This window comes from Crocuta crocuta, unplaced genomic scaffold (genome assembly GCF_008692635.1).
Source record: "Crocuta crocuta isolate KB4526 unplaced genomic scaffold, BGI_CrCroc_1.0 scaffold6, whole genome shotgun sequence".
Classification (NCBI taxonomy): Eukaryota; Metazoa; Chordata; class Mammalia; order Carnivora; family Hyaenidae; genus Crocuta; species Crocuta crocuta.
Window position 1 is genome coordinate 1,099,594 of NW_027531917.1, and position 25,748 is coordinate 1,125,341.

The 25,748-nt window shown below is 37.1% G+C and overlaps 1 protein-coding gene across 13 annotated transcripts in view; it reads right to left on the reverse strand.

Annotated features, from left to right (window-relative positions):
* ZPLD1 (zona pellucida like domain containing 1) overlaps positions 1-25,748 on the reverse strand; it is a 335,829-nt gene that overhangs the window by 82,429 nt on the left and 227,652 nt on the right. For 8 of the 13 annotated variants that reach the window (XM_077774868.1, XM_077774861.1, XM_077774867.1 and 5 more), the window contains one exon: positions 3,012-3,105. The exons of the other annotated variants lie outside the window; for them this stretch is intronic. The gene's annotated coding sequence lies outside the window, so the exon portion shown is untranslated. The remainder of the gene's footprint in view (positions 1-3,011; positions 3,106-25,748) is intronic. 13 annotated transcript variants of the gene reach the window in all.

The following is a 25,748-nucleotide window of genomic DNA, read 5'->3' on the forward strand; positions in this document are numbered from 1 at the left end:
ATGTTCTAAATTTCAAATTAAAATGCAAAATGTGAGATAAAAATTACTGTAATTGCAATAGTCTGTATAGTAAAAGAGAGAAGATTGGATGAATGCATGTATTTGCCCAATACTAATTCTCAACTCTACTCTAGGCAAATATTTACTCATTATTTGAATATAAAAAGTAAAATGTCCTGAGGGTGGTAATGAACCTATAAATGTCCAGTCTATAAATGCCAAAGCCTTGCAACAATGGTTCCACATGCTCATGTCCAATCAGATCAATATATAATCAAGAAGAAAAAGGAAACAGTGCTTATGTTGAATGAAAGACTCTCCAAATTATCAAACCTGAAATTATCAAACAGGAGCAAAAGCATTAAAACTATTGCTTTTATAAATATAATCAGTCATCTGGAAAATGGCTTTTATACAGATACAATAATTTCTCAAAAATAATTTGTGCAAAGTCCAATCAATGCTTCAGGATTGTGCAAACCATGCCTAGTGCCTTGTTGGTAGTGATTTCTGGTCCTAGGTACCATCCAGCATATTCTGTGTTCTCTGAGGCATGGGGCTGCTGAATATCCACATTTGAACCACATGATCATGCAAGGTTTTGTAAAAATGTATTTGACTCGGACCCACAGTTGAGCTCTCACCTTAAAATCAAGAAGGTGAATTGCTGGAATAAACACTTCAATAGAGTCCAGTTTTAAGTGCTACTTCAGCAAGACATAAAAATTTCATAGGAAAGGGTTGTTTACTGATATTTATCCTAAGAAATTTTCCTTCTTCTCAAAGGATTTGTGCATTCCTCACGTTTTCAGAAATGCAGGCTAGAGAGATTAAGAAGGATCAGGAACCAAATACTCCATGTAATCTGGAATTGAGGAATAAAATTAATATCTCTAAAAGTTTAGCCTATTTTTAAATTAATTTTATTGTATGTAACTCCTCTATTAAAAGAGTAATATTCTGGTCAAGATACATGTGGGTCTGTTTTATCAATAGCCATGTATTCTGTTTAATGAGGACTGACCACAAGGTCCATTGTGCTAGATACTTCATTTAGAAAAATCTTTTAAAGATCAAACACATTTTTTTCCTGAAGCTCACTATATTATTACATTTGTTTATTTTCAGTCATGGCTACAATAGGTGGTTTCCACCTACCTCTAAACTGATTTCATTGATATTATAAGTAAGAGGAATAGATATAATAAAGCTATTATGAAAAATTCAAAGGATAAGATTCAAACAGTGAAAGTGGAATGTAGTTTAAGTATCTAAAGGAGCACTGACTAAAATATGAATAGTATCTTCAATAGCAACTTTGTAGAAAATGAAGAACATATTCTTTTTTATACTGTCTCTTATCACTGCTTTCTAAGAAAGAGTTGAGAAGAAAAAGTGATAGGATTTTTTTTCTTTCCTGTAAGTCTCTCAATGGCCTTCTGAGAATTTTCCTTTCTTGCAAGTCTTAGCTCTCACTTTCTACAGAAATCATTCCTGTGCCAGTCATTTTTAATTGCCTTCCTAATATCTATTCACTCCATCTCCTCTTCTAATAGAACACAAATTAATTTAGTGGGTAATGTTTCCACTTAAAAATACTTAGCTTTCCACAGTCCCACAAATCAGAAGATGAGCTTGAGACATGATTCTGGGCAAAGACTATATTGTATAAACAGCAGTTAGGTATTGGGCTTTTCAGAGTGTTACTGTCTTCCTGGAAAAAAAAAATGGGCAAACCTACTCAACATATAATTTGCTCTTAACCTTTTCCCTTTCTTCCTTCCTAGAAATGAAAAGTGATGTCTAGAAGGGCAATATCTTTGTTGTAAATATGATAATAGCCTTGCATTAAGGATGATAATGCTGAAAGCTGGGGGGAGTCTGGACCTCAGTCTCCTACTGTTACCATAACAGATAAGATAAGATAAGATAAGATAAGATAAGATAAGATAAGATAAGATTTTTGACTGCGTTTCTGTGACACACAGTTGAATACAACCTTCTGTCTCAGACTTCCTTTATGTACTTGAGCCCCATGTGGCTTAGCTGCTCCTCCTTGTTTCCATGGCATCCTCTACAATCCCAAACACAACCTTTTCTCTCCCTCACTGCATCATAAATTTCAAGATGGAGATAATGTCAAACTTTCAAGCACGTGTCCCCAGAAACTTGCTCATGTCTATATTGCACAGAGTAGGCACCCAATACATTTATTAAATGAGGGAATAATAAATTATTGAACAACTACAATACTCACTTCTCTCTACATTTACTTCTATTACATCTATACAGCTAGGTTTTTTTTTAACCTAGACTACTGCAGCCACATCCTCCTTACTTAAAAACCCTTTCATAGCTCCCCATTACCAATAGAATAAAACCCAAATAACTTCCACGTTCTGGGAAACCTGGCACTGCTCTGATTATATCTCCTTTCATTTTTCTCCTTACATTCTTAGCAACACTGGCTTTCCTTTGGTTAATGAAACAGTCTAAGCTCATTCTAACCTTTATATCTTTATACCAGATGTTACCTTTTCACAGATTTTCACACACTGACTCCTCTTGCCTTTCATATCACAGCTTAGATCACCTCCTCAGAGAGGTCACAGCTGACAACTCAATCTAGAGGAACTCCTCAGGCACCCCATCCCATAATCCTCTTGTGCAGCTGTGGAGAAAATCATTTTGTTGCTGCAAAGTTAGGGCCTTCTGAGAACATTTTACTGGAACTTGGCTGCTAGACTAAAAATCTTATCTTTACAAGGTAATTTAGGACTGAAAAAAATAACAAGAACTCCAGAGAGCTTTATGTCTCCAGAGGTAGTGTGTTTACATTTCAAGGGAAGATGAGACCCAGGAACATGGACACATTCCAGAAGGAGAACCCAGGATCCTTCCCATTATTTTTCCAAGGAAACTCTCTCAAAAGAGGAGGAAAGACAGCTGCCTCTCCCTCATGTATAAATGTCCAGATTCATTTCCACGGAGGTGGCAAGGGGGATACTCACCTACAAAACTGTATGTTGAGTGACAACTGGCTCTCACTGCATTGCCCCAGAAGGAAGACACTATAGCACAAGGGATCCAGGACATTATTATTTGCTGTAAATAAAAAATGATAAATCTGTCTGCTCCAGAAACCTCATGTTGGCATTCAAGATAATATTAATAAATATACCATTATAAGTCAAATGTTTCCTATCCATGGTGGTTCACAAGTTCAGAGTCTTTCTTATGTTTATAACTAGTGCCTAAAAGATCCCCTAGTAGGGGGAATCAATAAACACCAATTGGGTGAATCAATGAATTCATCATTTCATTTTTTTCAAGAACTGGATTGTGTAGCTTTTTAGTGAAAAACAAAGGGGAGTTATAAATTTGAGAAAAATTGTCATTCATTTCACATGAACTCTTAAAGAATAGCGTATGTAGCATATATTTGAAAACTGAAGTTTTAATAAATGCCTGGAATGGACACATTTTGGGGTTTTTTTGGTTTTTTTTAGAAAGATTTCCTTTTTTTCAATGTTTTATTTATTTCTGAGAGAGAGAGAGAGAGACAGCGTGAAAAGGGGAGGGTCAGAGAGATAGAGACATAAAATCCGAAGCAGGCTCCAGGCTCTGAGCTAGCTGTCAGCACAGAACCCGACGCGGGGCTCGAACCTACGAACCGTGAATTCATGACCTGAGCCAAAGTCGGATGCTTAACCGACTGAGCCACCCAAGCACCCCACATTTTGATTTTTTTAATGAAATGATTTCTTATATTAGCTGCTCCCTGTGTAGTTGACAAGATTTTTATTTTTATATAAACATTGAATAATTTATCCATATCCCTGCCCAGCTGCAGAACAATTGTACCGGGCAAGACCAAGACTTCTCTCAAAAAAGCAGCTTCAGTTCTTCCCAGAGGTCTGAACAAGAGCACAATTAAATCCTCAAAGTTCTAAATACATTAACGGGAAAACTTTACAGTGTACTTCAGTAATTCTCCATCTCTGTCATACGAATATCGACGATAATTTGAGGATGATTATACCTTAATGGCATTTCAGGATTAGTTCCTGTCAAAATACACTCTACAGAGGCTGCAGATTAGACCTGTGAAGCATCATATCTACTTAGATATTGAAACATGTCTTCAAAAAATAATCATGTTCATTTTGATAGAGTTGATATTGAACTTTTACTTCTGATAATATTTGTACTATTTGTGTAAGCTGATCATCTCATTGTAGAAATAAAACAAGCATACTGAGATCATAAATATTGGGTAAATGGGGCACCTGGGTGGTTCAGTCAGTTAAGCATGCAGTTTAGGCTTGGGTCATGATCTCACAGCTTGTGAGTTCAAGTCCTCTGTTGACAGCTGGGAACCTAGATCCTGCTTCAGATTCTGTGTCCCTTTCTCTCTCTGCCCCTCTCCTACTCATGCTCTATGTCTCTCTCTTTCTCAAAAATAAGTAAACATTAAAAATTTTTTAAATAAATAAATATTGGATAAATATAATTCTTAAACCTCCTCCCAATGGGATTGGACATTGTAACACCAATGCCTTCAGAAGGGTAAAGTCTGGGTAAACAAGAGTTGAGAATTTAATATTATGTACTTGTGTCCCTAGCATAATGCATAGAACAGAATGCCCTGATTGGCAGGTATGAGCCTCTAGCCTTCTCAGTACATATATTCCTATGGTAAAGAAAGGTACATATCAATCTATTAACATTAATTCTAAAGATATCTAAATACTTTTTGTCTGGGTTTTCTTGAAATCATCTGATTTCCCAAATAACATTTCACTTGAGAAGAAAATAGGTTGATGCCCCAATATCAGTATTTCCAACCATTTATTAATTCAAAATAAATTAACTTATGAGGTTCTTATAGCTTGTTAGACATAAAATTGTCCTCCAGAAGCTAATACTTACAGAGAAATAAAAACTCAAATTCCTGAGTGTACAAAAATGAGAAATAAGATTTGGAGCAATATGGGCATGGAGGAGGGCACTTGTGGAGATGAGCACTGGGTGTTATATGGAAAGCAATTTGACAATAAACTATTTAAAAAAAAAAGATTTGGAGCAATAATGACACTATAAATATCACTACATTATACATAAACATTATATACTTTTTCTATTAAGCTGTATTCAAAATAATGTTGAAAGGGTGATCCTCTTTCTAATTCATAATCCTTGCAAAGAAAATGTTTATGAAGGATTGAGGTGAGGGCCAGCTGCACAATTTGCAGGGCTCAGTGCAAAAAGAATATATGGATCCCTTGTTCAAAAGCAAGGGAAAAGATTTTTCTGTTCTTCTATAGTGTCTCAAACCCTCCTGGTAATTTTTATTTGCATTGAAGGTACTGCTTCCTTGGGAATGAAGATACTTGTAAGGCAAGTGCAGACCTTCACAAGTGTCCTCTCCATCCATACCCATGCCTAAGCCCATGCCATGGACAAAAGGCCTCAGAAGTCACTAGGTGGAGGCAAGGAAGTAGGTGGTTGGGCACCCAATCAGGAGAAATAAGGAGGTGACAGGAGGCAGAATCCTATGTGAGTAGAAGATCTAAGATATTAGTGCATACTCCATTGTACCATCAGGATGATTTCTGACTGCAGACTACAAATTTTTTTTTTAAATGTTTTATTTATTTCTAGGAGAGAGAGAGAGAGACAGCGTGAGCAGGGGAGGGTCAGAGAGAGAGGGAGTCACAGACTGAAACAGGCTCCAGGCTCTGAGCTGGCAGTCAGCACAGAGCCCGACGCGGGGCTTGAACCCACGAACCGCGAGATCATGACCTAAGCGAAAGTCGGACGCTTAACCGACTAAGCCACCCAGGCGCCCCTGCAGACTACAAATTTAAAGATAAAACTATTAAGAATTTCAGGATGACCATAAGTATGGGACCCTTTATGAATGCCGTGTCCACACATTCATGAACCTGGCCCTTCCTAAAGCAGTAAACAGCCTCCTGTTCTGGGCCTGGCTCTGGCTTAATTTGTCTCAACTATTTATTTTTTCTTTTTGTTTTTTTTCTTTTTTTAGTTTTTATTTAACATATAGTGTAATATTAATTTCAGATATATACAATTTAGTGATTTAACACTTCCATACAGCACCTGGTGCTCATCACAACAACCGCACTCCTTAATCCCCATCACCTATGTAACCTCTTCCCGCCCCCACCACCTCCCCTCTGTAAACATCAGCTTGTCCTTTATAGTTAAGAGACAGACTTACATTTCTTGGACTCCATTCTAGTATTTTCAAGGTGAGAGTACAGTAGATCATCATTAGTGTGTATTATATAATCAATAGGATTAAAATATTTTAAATATGTAGAAAGAAGAATTTTAAAGATGGAAAGAATCTTAAATTATGTAGCCAAACCCTCTCATCTGACATAGAGAAAACCAAGGCCCCAAGGGGCTAAATACTCAATGTTACCACCAGCTGGTTAGCACCAGGGCAAGGAATAGAGCCCACCCCGTCTCTCTCCTGACCTGGACCTCTTTTAGAAGAGTTGAGCAAGACAAAGAGACATTTCATGTCACCAGTAGTTTATACTTTTAAGGAATATATTTAGATTGGGGTCTAGTGGAAGCTGACCTGATGGGGCATGTCCGTAAAAGTTTAGAATACTATTTAGCACCACACATCCATATAGGGTGAATCATATTGCTTGTTCTCCAATGAATAAGGAGGTGACATACTGATGAAAATTTCTTCAGGCTTTATCTGACATATTTTGCCTTTATTGATTTTAATCTATAAACCCCTGGAAGATGTGCACTTGTTCGTCCAAAATTTTAGGTTCCTGCTCCTTTTACCACATGACCCTAAGTCTTCTGTTAGCTATCTTTCTTTGCTTCCCACTACGGATGGTCAACATGAATATCTTATTTAACTTAACTTTTAAGGAACTAAAATTTCTGCTTCCAAGATGCAGGGACTTGGAACAATGAAAATTAAGAAACCATCTTTCTCCTTAGATAAGTATGAATAAAACAAGGTAAGCCAAAAATGAACCTCAGAGAGCTAGATAAAAGAAAGGGAGATACTCCATCCTCTCCCTGTAAATCAGAGAATGAAAGTGGTGAATAAGTCTCAATAAGTTATTTTTTTGAGAAATATACAAATTATAAAATGCACTCAGTATGATTCCTATTCTGGAATCAACATAAAGTCAAATGCTTTTCTTATGAGTCCACTCAAGTTTACAGTATTTACAACACAGTAATAATGTCTAGTAATAAATAGTAATCTATAATCATTACCACTGTCAGGTAAAGAAATATTACAGCAAGTGTTACTGGTTTGAAAGACACTTCCTAAAAATATTCCCTTACTTTAAGAACTAGGAAAAGCATATACTACTAAGCTATGTGGCCTTGGAAGGAGGGCCCGGAGGATATTGTAGCTTTGCTACGGTATTTTCTGTTATATAAAATATGACCTCATGTCACAGAAGCACTTAGCTGACAGCGTCCTTCTCACTGGCATGCTACTGTACTGGATACTATCTCTAGGCAGAAAAGAAGGAGACAGCAACAACTTTCTTATATCAAAAAGTACTTAGAGTTGAACTAGAAATACATACCATATATAGGAGATAGCTGAAGGGTTAGTATATCCTGTTCTGTCTTGGCTCTGGTCTCTACTTAGAGCTGTGTCACTGCTTAGATCTAGATCAATTGAGTTTTGTTTATACTGGCAGGGAAAATTCTCCATCATATGTTTTATCAAATCCTAACAGAAATACCTGGAGCACAAAAGCAAAAGCAGATTTACTACTAACTCACACTGACCTGAAACGTTGTTATCAATTCCAGCTTCAGTTAACACATAGTTCCTGGTATTGTTCTCTGGGACAGTTCCCACGCCCTCTAGAATTTAGTATTTTTTACATGAATGCCTAGGTGAGGGCAGAGTACCCAGGCAGCCTGTGCTTCAAAAGGCTCAAAATGAAAAAGGCATAGTAAAATAAATCAGTTGGACCACTTAGTGGTAAATGCCTCATTTTCTTGTTGTGTTTACCCTTCTGACCCAATAGAACAGTAATGTATATTCTCTCCCTGCATTCTTAATAAGGTTATTTACACTGCATATCCAATAAGTTTGTGCCCTGTGCAATAAATTCTCAGTTCTGAAATGTGTGTAAGAGCGTAGACATCATTATTGGAGGAATTAACCTTGTAAATTAGGAGCACCCTTATTGAAGCTCTGAATTTTGATTATTCAGGAGTGACACCAGAATACAGGCAGTTTTCTGCAGAATTATGATCAGCCTTGCAAATAGCCACTGACTGTGAATAAGCAACAATATCTTGGCAAGAAGTGAAAAAAGCTGACTTCATTTAAAAAATACCTCCGTGTTGGTTTGTGACTTTCAATGCCAACAGGGAAAAAGAAATATTGTGAGTATCTTTGAGCCATAGACTTAAAGGCTTATTTATCAGTAGTGATCTGTATTTTGAACTGGTTGGACTGAGCAATGCTAGAAAGAAGAAATGTAGGCAGAATAGAACCAACCTTTTCAAGCCACACTGTCTGTGGCTCAAAGCCCCTAGAACACCCCAGATATTCTACTATGTCCCAGCCTCCACTCAACCATACTGTGCCACTTCAACAGCCACAGTTAAGACATACTTGGATATACTAACATTTTATCAATATCCTGGTTCTTTAAGAGGTTATAGAAATCTAAGTGCATGATGAAGTTACTTAGTTATAACTCAAAAACAAGTAATTGTGGATCAAGAAAAAACAAATATTGTCTCACTTCCATAAAGAAAGATCATTTAACTTGAATTCATTCCAGTTTTCTAACCAAGGAAAGATGTTGAGGATTAACATGAGACTTGGAGATTCTTCTTCTTCTCTCTCCTCTAATCCATGATAGCTATCTCGTCTTCCTTACACTTTGAAGAGGTATCAGAGGAGGATATTTCAGAGTCTTTAATTGAAAATAATGTTAAAGAGCTATTAGATTAAAAGCAAAAGCTCATCCATCTAATGTCATTTCAGCACATGCATAAGACCCAACTACCAGGTCTAAGTGTCACGTTGTAGATGGAGAATTTCCCTCTCTTCTATATAAATACCTACCGACTTTATAGCATCCGCAATAATAATTATTAAATCCACTGCCAATCATGATATAGGTGGAGTAACATGGATGTACTTATTTGTGAAAATGTACAGCGAAGATCTGTGCATTTCTGTATGTTTAACTTCTCTCTCTCTTTCTTTCTTTCTCTGTCTTTCTTCTCTCTCTCTCTCTCTCTCTCTCTCACACACACACACNCATGTTTAACTTCTCTCTCTCTTTCTTTCTCTGTCTTTCTTCTCTCTCTCTCTCTCTCTCTCTCACACACACACACACACACACACACACACACACGCACACCTGTAAATAATAATGATTGAGTGAGCTTTGGGAGTGGGTGAAAGCAAAGATAAATAAAAAAGGCTGAATACTGATGATTTTTAAAACTGGGATATGGGTTCATAGGAGTTCATTATACAATTCTATTTTATTTGCGTATGTTTTGAAGCATCTCATAATAAAACCTTAAAATGCTAATTATTTCAGTTTTATCACCAAACCACAGCCACCTTTATCACTATGAGGATCATGATCAAAATTCACTCACGTGTTTGACATTTAACAAGGCAGGTGGAAGACATCACATCACTGAAGGAAATAGCTTGATATTTTTTAAAATTCTGGATCTTTGCTTAAGTAAAGATGAGGAATTAAAGAAGCTTGCTCATAATCACTAAATATTATTATATTGCCTCAGGAAGCCAGGGACACCAACTGAACAAGTCTCCATAGCTAGGGTTTCAGTGGTCTGCAGGTTGTATGCATTTCCTTACACCACCTTCCATGGACTGAGCACATTTAGATTTTCAAAGTTCCCTCGCCCACGACTTAGTCTTTACTTTCTCTACTATTTCCAACATTCCCAGATTTAAAATACTCGGGTTTTGTAGCATCACACAGTGTCTCATTTAAAGTACCAATACACACAGATATTGAAGTCTTTCTAAAAATGTATACCTGATGGTCAAACATGGGTATCATTGCAAACAAAGATAAAACTGCTTTAATGCAGGTGTCTTTTCATATTACACAGGAAAGGATTAGTGTTCAATAAATGAGTAAAAGAATTTTATAACGTGCTTCAAACATAGAACTAAAGAAAAGCACTAAATACTTAAACAACAGAAAAAGAACATTTGTAAAGATTTTAAAAATTAAGGTCACTAGAAAGCATTTTTGGAGTTATTGTGGGCCAAGAAATGTCACAATATATTGAGGTTTTAAAGAGTTATATATAATACTTTCTACATTTAAAAAGGACAATTGGTTTAAGAGCTGCTAGGAGAAGCAATCAAATATCTAGGGAAAAAAATGCCTTTGTCTATAACACATTTATTACAGGGATGACTTTTGTTTGTTAAGTTTGACTGGTTAAAATTGGCTTCAAAAGCTCTAAACTTCAAAACCTAAAATGAGACAAAAAGATTTGTGGAGCCTAAATAACCTAAATAATTACTTCTTATTACTTTTACCTTCACTTTTGGTCACCCCTTTATTATAGCTCGTGTATCAAATTTTGAATAGTAATAGCCTGAGAACTCAAATAATCCCAACTGCTCATAAACAAGGGACGACATCAAATCTGTACTAAGCATGTACACAGTGGTTTTCCTTTCATAACAAAGAGTAGCAGCCCATTAGGTATCAGCATCAAAGGACAAACTTAGTAAGTAAAAATTTAGGCAAAAACACCTGGCTTTGGTCCTGTCGTGACTCATGGCACCTAGGTCCCCAATCCCTCATTTCAAAGCTCTATAGACACAGTCAATGCTCTCTTCCTAGGAACAAGACAACAGGCTCTACAGCCTTTTCAGTTCATCATGTGAAGATAACCTGCCAATCAAATGGAACAACTGCCCATAATATGCAAAACATTCAGAAAAAATCAAAATATAAGCTTTCTCACATCACAGAGACACTTAGCTTTGCCCCAGCAAAATTGTAAAATTGTGCAGGCCTGTCAAATGTTACTATGCGGGGACATGAAAACATCAATAATAACTGCATCAAAAATTTGATTTCAGCAGTCTTTTGAGATCTATATAGATAGATCATATATATATGGATCACTGCATATCTCATTACAGAGGAAGTGTACCATGGCTGACATGGCATTCAGACTGACCATATAACCCCAATTTTCTCTCACTGGCAACTTTCTGGTGCTTTTTCCCTCCAGAGCTATATTTTGTTTTCTTCTTAGAGTCAGCTTAACAATGAAATGTAATGGAAATTTTGCCCTAAATACGTTTAGTCATGGGTTCGGTTGGTTAGAAAACAGCTAACGATGCCAAGGTCACAGACTCTTCCTGGAATGAGATTTATGTGGAAGAAAATTATCCCACACCTGAGATCAGCTCCCACTCGGGATCAGTCATCTCCTGCTGGACTATCATAGGCAAAAGGGGGACTGGTTCAAAGAGTGGGGAGGATCCACATCCTACCAGCAGAGAGGACAATCAGTCTCATCATTCTTATGTGGTTTTTTTAAAAATGTTTATTTATTTTGAGAGAGAGAATATACACGAGCCAGGGAGGAGCAGAGAGAGGGAGAGAGAATCCCATGCAGGCCCCATGCTGTCAGTACAGAGCCCAATGTGAGGCTCGATCTCAAGAAATGTGAAATCATGACCTGAGCCGAAATCAAGAGATACTTAACCAGCTGAATACCCTAAGCACCACTTATGTTTATATTAATAGGTATGAGCTGCTAAACTAGGTTGAGAGATAAGAACAGGGGTGTTGCAACATGTCTGCTATTGAGTTCCACACACCCCAAGAAAGACATATAAAACAGATAAATAATAAATGATAAACTACAGCATTTTTAGGACCAAGTAAATAGTGTAGCCAGTAAATGTGGACACAGTGAAGTAATGGGAAAGATTGCATCTTGTTGTACCGTCAGGGAAAACTTCTAGAGGAGGTGACCCTGGTGCTAGCCTTTCCGGGCATGGAGAAATAGCAGTAGATGGGTTTTCAGTAGAAGGGGGTCCCCTGATTCATCCTCATAGAGAAGCTAGCTAGATCTGGGGGGAAAAGGAACACATCTCAGCGTTTTCAGTGTACATAGCAGGAAGTCAGCTCCTGTTTTTATTCCAGTATTATAAGCCTGTGGCTCATCCCCTGGTTAACAACAGGGAATACAGGAGGCTGTGTTCAGGAAAAAAAAAAAAATTCATATCTAAAAACCTGCTGAGAAAAGTGCACATCAAGGAAAATCATTTAATACATCTACTCCTGAAGGCTTTCTAAGCTCTATCCTTGGATCAAGCTAGAGCTTTATAAGGCTACATGTCATGACTACCTTCACTGAGTTATGCTTTAATATTAAACTCTCTGAGTAGAACAGTGATTACCAAGGGGCTGAAGGGTGAAAAAACTGGGGAGTTGTTGGTCAAAGGGTATATACCTTAAGTTATAAGATGAATAAGTTCTGGAGATCTAATGTACATCATGGTGACTATAGTTAATAATACTGTATTGTACAATTGAACTTTGTTATAAGAATAGATCTTAAGTGTTTTTAACACACTAAAAAAAGGTAACTATGTGAGGTGATGGATGTGTTAACGTGATTGAGGTGATTATTTCATAATGTATATATATATCGAACAACCATCACATCATACACCTTAAATATATACAATTGTTATCTGTTAATTTTATCTCAATAAACCTTAAAAAGTAAATAACATTAAACTCTATGGCTTGGCAAAATATATCAAATAATAATAACCCCATATCCTTTGATATATTAATTCTAATTCAGGCAATTATTTGTATAAATAATTTTTTCAGTTGTGTTAATATGTATATGTGATCATTTGTATTGAAAATTTTGTTTCTTTTTTTTTTAATTGTGAAAACCTGGGAAAGGACATGATGCATATTGGCAGGGATAGGTTAACTAAATTAAAGTGCATCCATATGATAAATACTATGCAGCCCTTAAAAAAAAAAAAAAAAAGCACAGTATGGGGCACCTGGGTGGCTCAGTCAGTTAAGTGGCTGACTCTTAATTTCAGTTCAGGTCATGATCTCAAGATCCTGAGTTCAAGCTCCACATCAGGTTTCACGCTCATGGCAAAAAACCATGCTTCAGATGCTGTGTCTTCCTCTTTCTGTCACTACCCTGCTCATGCTCTCTCAAAAAATAAATAAATGTTAAATCTTTAAAAAAAAGAATAGCACAGTGTGAGTATGCCTGCATATACTGACCTGGAACTAGAAAACCAAGAGCTGATGATACCCAAATGAAGAAAGGCTCCTCACACAAAGATCTAGCATAGAACATGCCAGGTTTGGATGACAACTAAACCAAAACACCTCGGGCCAGATGTACTGTTCTAAGAGGGCCACCAATGACTGCAGTGAAGTGGATAAGGAAGGGGGAAAGATAAGGATTGAGATCTTAGCGTAAAGTAGATCATGTGCAGCCTGAAGGTGGTGGTCGAGAGTGACTTTGTGCCCTAAATTTAGTGGGAAACAGTAGAATATTTTAAGCAGATGCCCAGGTTAGTATTTTAAAGATATTTGTTTGTGTGTTTGTTTATTCATTCATTTATTTGGAACAGAGAGAAAGTGCAAGCAGGGGAAAGGAGCAGAGGGACAGAAAGAGAGAGAATCTTAAGGAGAATCTTAAGCAGGCTCCATGCCTGCTTCAACACAGGGTTTGATCCCATGACCCTGGGATTGTGACCTGAGCTGAAATCACGAGTCAGATGCTCAACTGGATGAGCCAACCAGGTGCACCTAGGTTTGTATTTTAAAATGGTCACTCTACCCTCAGTATGGAAGATGAATTGTGTTGTGGTAACAGCAAAGTGGGGTGCAAGATAGGTGGCCACTGTAACAGTCTGTGCAAGAGACTCTGAGTGCTAGCAGTACAAATGCAGTAAATGGTTTAGGGAAAAAATTCCAGAGATAAGATGCCTGTTTCCTCTTCCTTGTCCTGGTTCTTGCTTTTCCTTATTTTTAATGTAGTGTTATTGTAAACTTCCAACTTATTTTCCCACCTTGCATCTTTTTTTGAAAGCAGGTGAGGCATAGATATAAAGTTCTATATTTAAAAAAGCGTGTGTGTGTGTGTGTGTGTGTGTGCACATGTAAAGGTATGTGCTAAGTAGCAACAGCTTGAATATGCATGTGGAAAGAGCAAAAGCCAAGAATCCAACCTGCTTTCATACTTGTACTTTTAAAGATTTTATTTTCTCTATATTTAAGAGCATATGAGCATAAATAGCTCTGCTCTGGTGGTGTGAAGATGAAAAGTTAATATTTAAAGTACACAGTACAATGTCTAGCACTTTGGAGATGGGCAGCAATTGCTTGGGATTAAAATGGGGAAGACTTGGATATCATACTGTAGGGAAGATCTAGGGAATTGTGGACCCAGTTCTGGGGCACAAAGCAGTGTTTTAGGAAGGTAGCATCCAGTTAGTTTTAGGAGGTAGTATATAAAGGGGAAAGGCCAGTTAGGAGATTATTGGATTCTTCACAACATCTATTTTAGAAAAGGAAAGAAAAGATCTCATTATCACCATTGACAGACAAAGAAGAGAATGACTCACCTCAGGTCAAACAACAAATCAGGGGCAGAAATGAGACCGGGCTAGAAAAATCACGCTTCCTAGTCTGAGGACACTAATTCTCTAGACCCCTGATGCCTACATTATTCAAATACAGTACATGAATCTGGCTATTCATGTGACCTTTTCTAAATATTAAAGCTCGCTGAAACCCACTAAATAAATAATATGCCAAAGGTCAGAGAATAGAGAAAATAAGGGTTTCTCCCAAGTCCTAAAATTTTTCCCTTTTTTGAGCTTGTCTCTAATTTCCAATTTTCCTCCAAAATTAAAGGCTTTATTTAAGTGGCATTAAACTATTCCTCTCTCTGCTTCTGCTGAATCTATATGTATATGTATCTATGGAGTTTGTGTGTGTGCATTCACACTCACATTCATCTCAAGGGTAAAAGTAATCTGTCACCATGAACTTAACTGTGCAGGAAAATGCTTCTAAAGAGAAACTATCATTTAGTTTACCATACCTGTAGAACAAGTGAAGGTTTTTACAATTACCTCAGAGGAAGTATTGTACTCAGTAAATGTGAGAATTTAAAAGCCATGGTGATTAATGAAGGGAATAGCCTACCCTAAGAAAACAAAGCACCAAGTCACTTAAGATTCTTTAGTAAGAAATTGCTATAATTTCATTGAGATACAGTGCATATTCAGATCAGGGAAATGTGAAGGAGGTAGTATGCAGAACAGGTAATGGATAATGTCATCCTCCAGAGTCACTCAACTATAAGGAATAGTAACTCACATGAGTTCACTGCTTTTGCGTCTCTCCATACTTGATGTACCAGTTGGGACATATAGAAGGGACCTACATAGCAATGACCAAATATCCATGCTTTAAAAGATTGGAGACTATGGTGTGCCTGGGTGGCTCAGTCAGTTAAGTGTCTGACTTTGGCTCAGCTCATGATCTCATGGTCTATGAGTTTGAGCCTTGTGTTGGGCTCTATGCTGACAGTTTGACAGAATCTGAAGCCTGCTTCTGATTCTGTGTGTGTCTCTCTCTGCACCCCCCCCCTCAAAAATAAATAAACATTTTAAAAAGATATTTTAAAAATTGGAACTTTAATCCCTCAAATACCTCATCAGAGTTCTCCTACTCACTTCCAAGTTAAAACTGGCAAAAATGCCAAGATTACTTTTGAGTAGCAGGGTAACACTAACTGACACATTAACTGGAGAGTCTCTCTTCTGTCAACCTTCCTTCTCCAAGCAACACTCATTTGCAAAAACAGAGCCTATATATATCTACTCAATGAAGGTCCACCATTAAATATTACAATATCTAAAGCAGTGAAAGGAAAGAGATAATGAACAAATCAAGAGGACTTTCCCTCACAATTTGCCATTGATTCTCTCTGACAAAAACTCTCTCCTTGACCAAACTATAAATTGGCCCTTATGAGACTTCTTCTCAACTAGACCTTGACCCCGACCTTCCATGTCAATCTTTGCCAAACCCATTTTTAGCAAGACTTATGCTAAGTCATCCCCATACCCTATCTGATCACACTTGATACCTGACCAAATTCTTCATTCTCTAATTTGCTATGTGATCATGTTGCCCTCAGCAAGAATCTTAAGTTGGTTTAGCAAGAATCCATCTACCCATAATGTTTCCGCTTAGAAATTATCTATCCACTAATCCCCTCATTCTGCTCCTTGGCTATAAAATCCTTTCTTGCACTTGTTATGTTAGAAATTGAATGCAGTTCCATACTGAAACCTCTTTTCCCTATTTTGATAATACTGAATAAACTCTATTTTTATCACCTTTACCTCTGTTTCTCTTTGACACCATGTAGGAGCTCTCCCCAATACACAGCATCCTTATACTTCTTGCAACACTATTAATTCTTTTTATGATAGTAAAACTAGGACTGGGCATGCACAGAGTTGATGGTCAAAAATTGTTTTCTGTCTATTAATTGAATCGAATGGTATGAAAAACACACTGTGAGAAGTGGTATAAGTTGTTGGAAAGAAAGTAATATATGTATCATTCCTATTTTCTTCCTGTTCTCCTTTTTCTCGTTAAGCATAATTTCTTTTTTTAAAGTTTTTTAATGTTTATTTATTTTTGAGAGAGATAGAGAGACTGAGCATGAGTAGGGGAGGGACAGAGAGAGAGGGAGACACAGGATCCTAAGTAGGCGCTAGGCTCTGAGGTGGCAGCATGGAGCCCAACATGGGACTCAAACCCACAAACTGTGAGATTGTGACCTGAGCCAAGTCAGACACTTAACCAACTGAGACACCCAGGCACCCCCATTAAGTATAATTTCTTATGTGGCTGTCACTGTTGCTAAACTCTTTACCTGTATTGTTTTACTTAATCTTTACTGCAGATCTATGGGATATGTACTGAGTAACCTGCATTTTAGAAATGGGGTTACAAAGGCTCAACTTGTAAGTAGTGGGAACAGGACAGTAGTCACTTGAGTCTACAGCATTTTCCTTTACCATTTTGCTTAGAGAGGTTGCCAGATGGAGCAGTGATGAGCAAATGCCCAAACACTCAAAGGCTGGAATGGGAATAGCATGTTCATGGATCACCAAGAAGTTAATGGTTGTGGGAACAGGAGATGGGGTACCAGGGTGCAGTGGTTCAATGCCCAGGCATTAAAGAAGTAACCAGCGCCACTCCATCTGAATGCTACTTCTGTTCACCTGGTAATCTTGAGGAAATCATTTATCATCCCCCAGCCTCAGTTTACTCATTTGGAAAGTGTTGTATTAGCTATTATTCATATTATTACCTTATTTCCTGGATCCCAAGAGGTCAAGTGTTCTGAGTTTGATGTCTCTAAAAATCAAAATGTGTCATATAGTCAATATGAAATAATCCTTTTGTCTAAAAGGCAGAAAAGTAAGATGCAACCTAACTGGGTTTTTTTTTTCCTGAATAGAGACAACTATGTGCCTAAAAGGTGTTTGTTCATACACTTGTTTGAGTTCTTTGCATTGGTAGCATCACATGCAATTTAATTTTCACTGAAATATGGATCTCTAATTGTCACTTAAATGTCTTCAAAAAACTGCTATAAGGCAGCTTGAATATGCAGAAGACTGTCTGTCACATCCAGGTAATGCAATTAGAGACAGAAGACATTTCCAGTGTTTCAGAGTAAATCATAAGACTTTTAAAGGTAGCGAAGCATAGCAGGGCTGATTTGTACATCGTGAAGGACTATCACTGGAGCACCAACATCTGCCTGACAAATGCTTCTACTAGGTTTTTAAGAGAAGCTATTAAACTTCCAACAACATGTAATTCAATTAAGAAAAAAAAAATGGAACTATGAATTAACAAGAAGCAAACACAAACAAAACACCTTAAAACGGCAATGTCTATCTCTGAAGAAACTGAACATCAGTTATGAAAAGCAACATGCCAAGATGAACTACACAACTTCCAAGAGCCTAAAGAAAATTAAAAGAATCATTTGATTCTGACTGTAGGGAAAACTTGAGCTCCAAGTTCAGTTGTCATATTAAAAAAGATAAAAATATGTAATTGCATTGAGATAATCTACTGTTAACTGATAAAACAAATGATTATATTTTGTACCCACCTCCAAATCTCATGAAATTAGCTTTATGTCTTATAATAGATGGCATCTTTGAGACAAAGTAATATAATGAATGCTATCATTATGAGTGTATAGAAATACATTAGTTTTCTTATTGCTATCATAACAAATTACCACAAAATTAGTGGTTTAAAACAATACAAATATATTATTTTACAGTTCTAGAGACCAGAAGTCCAAAATGGGTTTTATGGGGCTAAAAATCAAGATGTAGGCATGGCTGTCTTCCTTCATGGAACCTCTGGGGAGAATCCATTCCTTTCTTTTCTAGCATCTAGAGGCTGCTGTCATTCCTTGGCCCATGACAACTTTCCATCTTCAAAGAGAATAATTACATAACTCAGACCTCTGCTTCCACTGTCCCTCTTGTTCTTAGACTGGTCTGCCGCTCTCTGTCTCCGTAAGGACCCACTAGGATATTCCAGGATAATCTCTCCATCACAAGACCTTTAACCTAAACACACTACAAAATATTTTTTGGCTATATGAAGTAAAATAGTCACAGGTTCTGGGGATAGGCCATGGGCATGTTTTGGGATCCATGATTCTGCCCACCACAAGGGGTAAGACAGAAAGAAATTGCGGAGGATTTTGTTCATCATGTCAGGCATCTGGACTTTGGGCCATAAGCAGTAGAGTATCAGTAAAAGTTGTCCTCTACTTCCTGAATTCATCCTTTCTCTGCCCTATTGATGTCTTTTCTACCATCAATTCTCTGTTATCATCAGTCTAAATTCATATTCAGTGTTTAATTTCAGAGCCCAGGTATTTTTCCTGCTGCTGGGCTCTGTGTCTATCAGTCTTTACCTCTTCTCTCCCTTTTAATTGTTCTTATTGAGAGTAGTATTTTGAAAGAGAGACCCTCTCTCTGTAAAAAGACTTCCTAAAATCAAAATTTATTATTGTAGACATATCACTACCCCCTATTCCCTTTCAAACTGTGATTCATCAAATTAAGAAATCGAAATATGTGGCACAGAGTCGATTTGTTTAGAGAAGGCAGCTCCATGTTTAAAACGAAAGGGTGAAACCACAATAGCAGGTCCAGGCCTGGAGACATGGATGACCACATCCTGAGGACTGTGGGCATCATTCTGGTTAACTTTATAAGCCCAATTTTAAAATCATTTTAGAAACCTCTATGAAGACTGAGGGTAACTCTTAACACCATCAACACCATCAGTAATCAATGAACATTTTTTTTTCATTTTCTTCAAAAATAAGAAGTAAATGAAAGGAAATGAAAAACAAAAATTTATGTCAATGAAACTTTTAAAGTTTCCAATTTAAACTTAAAAGCCAGGAAATGCAAGTTAAGTATCTCAAGGGAACATTAGCTTGTTCATATTTCATGTGTTTCATTTTAAGGTATAACACTTAACAGTATAATTAGCAATCAAAAATATTTTATCTGTGCACTGTGGGTGTTTGATGTTATTATGAGATCCTTGTTTTTTGCATTTCCTGACTCCTGTGTTTAAATGAATAACCTTAATGTTGCATTATTGTCGTGTCTTGCATTAGTTATTGATGGCTTGTAAATGAAATAGATGCCCTGGCAGGTCTTTTCTCCCTCCAACTTCCGTAGATAATTTCTGCAGACACACATTTTATGAACCAATATTACAGAAGCTCTATAAAAACCATAATGGAAAACAACACAATTCTTGCTGAAATGTATGGGGATTCTAAAAGGTTTTTTACTTTGTAACAATTATGTTGAATCTCTTTGAAAGGTTGTTACTTGTTTTGCTTCTTTATGCGATCACATCAATTTTACCTTGTGCTGAAAACATATTCAAAAATTAAAGCTCCACAGCAATTTCCAACCTATCGACGGTTTAAATGCAGCCCTGTGAGATCTGCATTATACTCTTTTCTCTAAAATCACCAAAACCCCTGGTAAAGGACAGTGGGTTAGTACTTAACAAAATACTAATTATGAAAATCATTTCTTTGATATTCATTATTTTTCAATGAAACATTTCATTTGCAAATGGCAGAGTGACAGCAGTTAAAATGCCAAAGATACTTCTAATTAAAAATTTTACCAACTCAACACTCTAGCTTTCAAACATAATGAGTCAGTTTATCAAATGTATAAAAAATCCACAAAACAGATGCAGTATATATGAATTCATCTCCTCACAAGTCAGGTAAGAGATTTCTGCCACATCTACTTGTCCTTAGGAAGCTCCTCACATCCCAGCCCCAATGGAGAAGAGGAAGCAGGATTCAAAACTCCACCTTCCATCATTTTCTTGTCTAAATCCAAATACTATTATACTAACATACTCTTATTTCTCATAAATATTTGGATATTAGCAGTTGTTGAATCTGAAATTAGAAAGATAATGAAAATATCTGTTCAATATAAGAGCGACTATGAGAAAATGACTTTTTGGCCAGATCCTGTGATTTTACTGGCACAGTGAGCCCATGGAAGAGCACAGCTGCTAAATACAATTCTGGGCTGGCAGTTGACTTTGACAATGTCTCTTAATCTATCAATTCAGTCATCTAAGAAAGAAATGCTAACATTCTTTGTCTTAAGTGTTTACATTTCTTAGTTCAATTTTGATCTTAGGAACCTTTAGTTATGATATATAATTATGATACAAAATACAAATGTATAACAATATCCTTCCCTTAAAATTCCTATTTTAGCCTCTGATAAGAAATTATAGATATGCTAACTGTATGTGTTTAAAGGGAAAGGAAAAGGGGGGAGTATGCCTATTTCCAGATCTCAAGCAAATGCTTGCCAATATTTTCCTAAAACCATTGCTCAATAATTTATGATTTTGATGTATATAATGCCCCAAGTATATTTTCTTGCACTGTGGTCTACTGTATCTTATTGGGGAAATCAATAGGTTTGGATGAGGGTACTCAATAAAATGTACAACTGCTTTTGAAGTGTATGTTAGTTGTAGGAAGACAGTTATGGGAGAGTCTTTTGAGAAAGATTTCTGAGATTTCCTCTTGTTACCCAATTTTTTCCAGCACAGAACCAGTAGCCCTAATTCAGATGAAGTACCTGGGAGAAGACAGGTTATCCTAGAGCAGAGAACAGCAAAATTCTATAAAGGGTTAGATAATAAATACTTCAGTCTTTGCAGGCTCCATATAGTCTCTGTCACATATTCTTTGTATTTTTGTTCGCATTTTTTTTCTTTCCAATAACACTTTTTAAGTTTATTTATTTTGTAAGAGAAAGAGAGCTTGCACATAAGTATGTATGCATGAGTGGGGGAGGAGCAGAGAGAGAGGGAGAGAGAGAATCCCAACTAGGCTTCGTGCTGTCAGCACAGAGTCTGACGTACCTCTATCTTCCATGAACCAGAAGATCATGACGTGATGTGAAACCAAGAGTCTGATCCTTAACAGACTGAGTCACCCAGGTGACCCTCAATAATACTTTAAAATGTAGAAACCTGGGCTCCGTGCTCTGCTCAGCACAGAGCCTGCATGGGATTCTCTCTTCCTCTCTCTCCGTCCCTTTCCCACTCACTCATATACGCTCTCTCTCTTTCAAAATAAATAGAAAGAAGGAAGGAAGGAAGGAAGGAAGGAAGGAAGGAAGGAAGGAAGGAAGGAAGGAAAGAAAGAAAGAAAGAAAGAAAGAAAGAAAGAAAGAAAGAAAGAAAGAAAGAGAAAGAAAGAAAGAAAGAAAGAAAGAAAGAACCATTCTTAGCTATGGGCCATGACTTAGCCAGGAAACTTAGTTTGCCAACTCCTGTTACAAAGGAAAGGGATGCAAAATTTACATCTTCACACGGTTAAGTATTATTTCCTTATACTATAACTGGGTCAAAATAGCATCAGAGCTCCAGAGATCTCAAACAGACTAGAGTGGGGCACTTGATGCTAGTAAGTACAGAGGCAGAGATGAGTCATAGTGAAACAAGAAAGGGATTTATATCAGTTAGGCCAGCACTGGGAAGGCAATGGACTAGTGTCCCAAAAATTATCTCCATAGTGCTGAAAATAGCAGTAAATGTGGGACAAAGGTTTGTGGCTCAATGCAGCTAGGCAGCAAATGTCACACTGATCACTGTCATGGGTTGAGATACGTGGGGTCTTGCTGGTAATGGTGCAGTCATTACTGTTAGGGGTTGGTGATTAGTTTTAGTCCCCATCATGGGATGCTCTGCCCACTGGGTTTTTGGCCTGAGTTAAGAGATTAGCTGGAAGGAAAGAAGAACTCAACAGTTAGAAAGTAGAGTGAGGTCACGATGGAGTCAATTAAGGTGTCAACTGGGTCCTCTTTCAATATAGTGATCCTTTACTGCCAAACAGAGCACTCCAAAATTCAAAAGTACAATGGCAATTATTTATTTTGTTCACACATCTGCAGTGTGTCCTGGGCTCAACAGGGACAGCCACCACTGCACTGTATGGCTGCAGGGCTCAGCAGGGACTGTAGTAACAGCTTCCATGATAGCCTACTGAGTCCTGGTCAGAGGTTCAAGCTACCAGTTCCTTTCCAGTGTGTTCCTCCATAGAGTTGTTTAGGTTTCCTCTAGAATGATGTCCATGCTCTAAGAGGGTATGTTCCAAATGAGAACTAAGCAGAAGCTGTATCACTTCTTTCAACTAGCTTCACGACATCTTCTCTGTTGTAGTCACAAGCCCACCCAGAGTCAAGGGAGCAAACACATGCACCCACCTCTTGAAAAGAGAAGCATCAAAGAAAGGAATGCCGGATGGGAGACACTGTTGTGGCCATTTGAGAAATGTGCAATCACACAGTATCCAAAAAGATTTTAAAAGATACACTTGTCCCTTGGCACCTAGAGATTAGCTTTCCTCTCCTTGGTTCTGGTGTAGGGAAATTTGGGGCAGAGTTAAGTTAATACAATATGCCTTTATAGTCTAGTCTTAGAGAAGCCTTTGAAGTACCCCACAAACTTTCTACAAGTGTAATATATTCAGTTGCAGGATTTACATTTGGAAACTAGACTCCATAAGTTTCTTTCACCAAAAAGCTGGCAGAAGGTCAGCTCTTCCACTTGTGTGAAATGAGTTAATGAGGTCAAGATATATCAACAAAACAAAAGAGAAGCATAAGTTACATGGATACTTCCCCTTCTGGGTAGTCTCTAGTGGAGGCTAAAAATTTACTTAGTCTATAACTTAAAAAGGACAAGGGGTCTCTTTTGGACATTTTTACCTGGGGGTCTGAGATATTACCAGACTTACAAGTTTATTATTTGGGGTGTTTTTCATTTTCAGTGGCTTAAATTGCTTCACTTTGCAATATTCTAATATTTTCTTATGTGTTGGGCTATGGTTCTGGGCACATGGCTATGAGTTAAGCTGTGTGTGGCAAGGAAAAGACAGGTTGTGGTGTGCACCACTGCTCATCCCAGCAATCAATTTAGAGCACTACAACCTTATCAATTGTTTAGAGAGCTATATCCATTGAGCAACAAACCATGCACTTCATGTTTGTTGAGCTTTGATTTGATTTGCTCCTGCTCAAGGGGGAAGCTGACAGGCTTACTGGACATATCTATGTCATATTGAATTGTTAGGGTAATGCAAATACCTTAAAAACATGTTTGTTCTAAATATCTGAGCAAGCCAGACTTAACTGAATTAGGAATTTTATTTCTTTCAAAAGTATAATTAATATTCAATGTTATATTAGTTTCATGTGTATAATATAATAACTCAATATTTCTATACATTACTCAGTGTTCATCACAGTAAGATATTTATTGATGAACACTTAATTTGCTTCCATATTTTGGCTATTGTAAATAATGCTGCAATAAATATAGAGTGCATGTTATCTTTTTGAAATAGTGTTTTCGTATTCTTTCATGAATACCCAGTAGTGGGATCACTGAATCATATGGTATTTCTATTTTTTCTTCTTTAAAGAAACCCCATTCTGTTTTCCACAGTGGTCGCATCAATTTTCACTCCCAACACTGCACAAGGGTTCTTTTTTCTCCACATCCACACAAACACTTGTTATTTCTTCTTCCCCTTTTTGATTCAATCCTTTCTGACAGGTGTAAGATGATCCTGATTGTGTTTCTGATTTGCATTTCCCTGATGATTAGTGATGTTGAGCATTGTTTGATGTGTCTCTTGGCCATCTGTGTGTATTCTTTGGAAAAATGTTGATTTAGGTCATCTGCCCCTTGTTGATTGTATTGTTTTTGGGTGTGTGTATTGAGTTGTATTTCTTCTTTATATATTTTGGAGATTAATCCCTTGATGGATATATCATTTGCAAATATATTCTTCTATTCTGTAGGTTGTGGTTTTGGGGGTTTTTTTGTTTTCTTTTTTTCTTAAATAGTTTATTGTCAAGTTGGTTTCCATATAACACCCAGTGTTCATTCCAACAAGTGCCCTCCCTCATTCCCATCACCCCCCTTCCTCTCTCCCCCACTCCCATCAGCCCTCAGTTTGTTCTCAGCATTCAAGAATCTCTCATGGTTGTGTTTTGTTTTGTTTATGGTTTCCTTTCCTGTGCAAACATTTTTGTTTTGGTGTGGTTTGGTTTGGTTTGGTTTGGTTTGGTTTGGTTTGGTTTGGTTTGATTTGGTTTGGTTTTGGTGTGGTGCCAGGAGATTATTCTTGCTATTGTTTCTCTCACCTGAGGAGATATATCTAGAAGAATGTTTCTACAACTGTTGTCAAAGAAATTACTGCTTATGTTTTCTTCTAGTAATTTTATGGTTACATGTCTCATATTTAGGTCTTTAATCCATTTTGAGTTTATATTTGTGTGTGGTGTATGAAAGTGGTCCAATTTCATTCTTTTATGTATGGCCGTCCACTTTTTCCAGCACCATTTGTTAAAAGGACTGTCTTTTCCTCATTGTATATTCTTGCTTCCTTTCAAATCAAAACTTTTAAAGTGATTTTATAGATTTTTAACACACATATTCCCTATATCTCAGAAGTTTGGGAGTACAGATACAAGTATAAGTTGCAGATAAATGCTGTTATATCTTTTGATGATATGATAGTATTAAAAATTTTCTAAATAGGAGAGACTCACAAGTAGAAATCAGGAACAGAAGCTGGTAGCTTGCTTTGAAGCTACTTAGAATAGAAATCACACTCGTTTTATATTATGTGTTTTTTACTAAGTCCTAAAATTATCTTTCTGAGAAAGGCACATGGTTTTAACCCAGATTGTATGTTTATTTGGGGAGACAAGAGGAAGTCTTTGGAGACTACTAAGACCTAACTGACCCTACCATCAAGTCATGCTTTGGCATTCTAGGGAGAAAAAATAATTTTCCTACTACCTTTCTAAGTTTTCACTGGGTCCCTTATAACAAAAGACAGATTAACAAGAGAGAAACAAACAGAAGTTTATTATCATGTATACCTTACCTATATATAGGATATATCCAGGAAAAAAATGAGTAACTCTTTGATGTGGCTTAGAATTCAGGCTTAACACCATCTTAACAGGG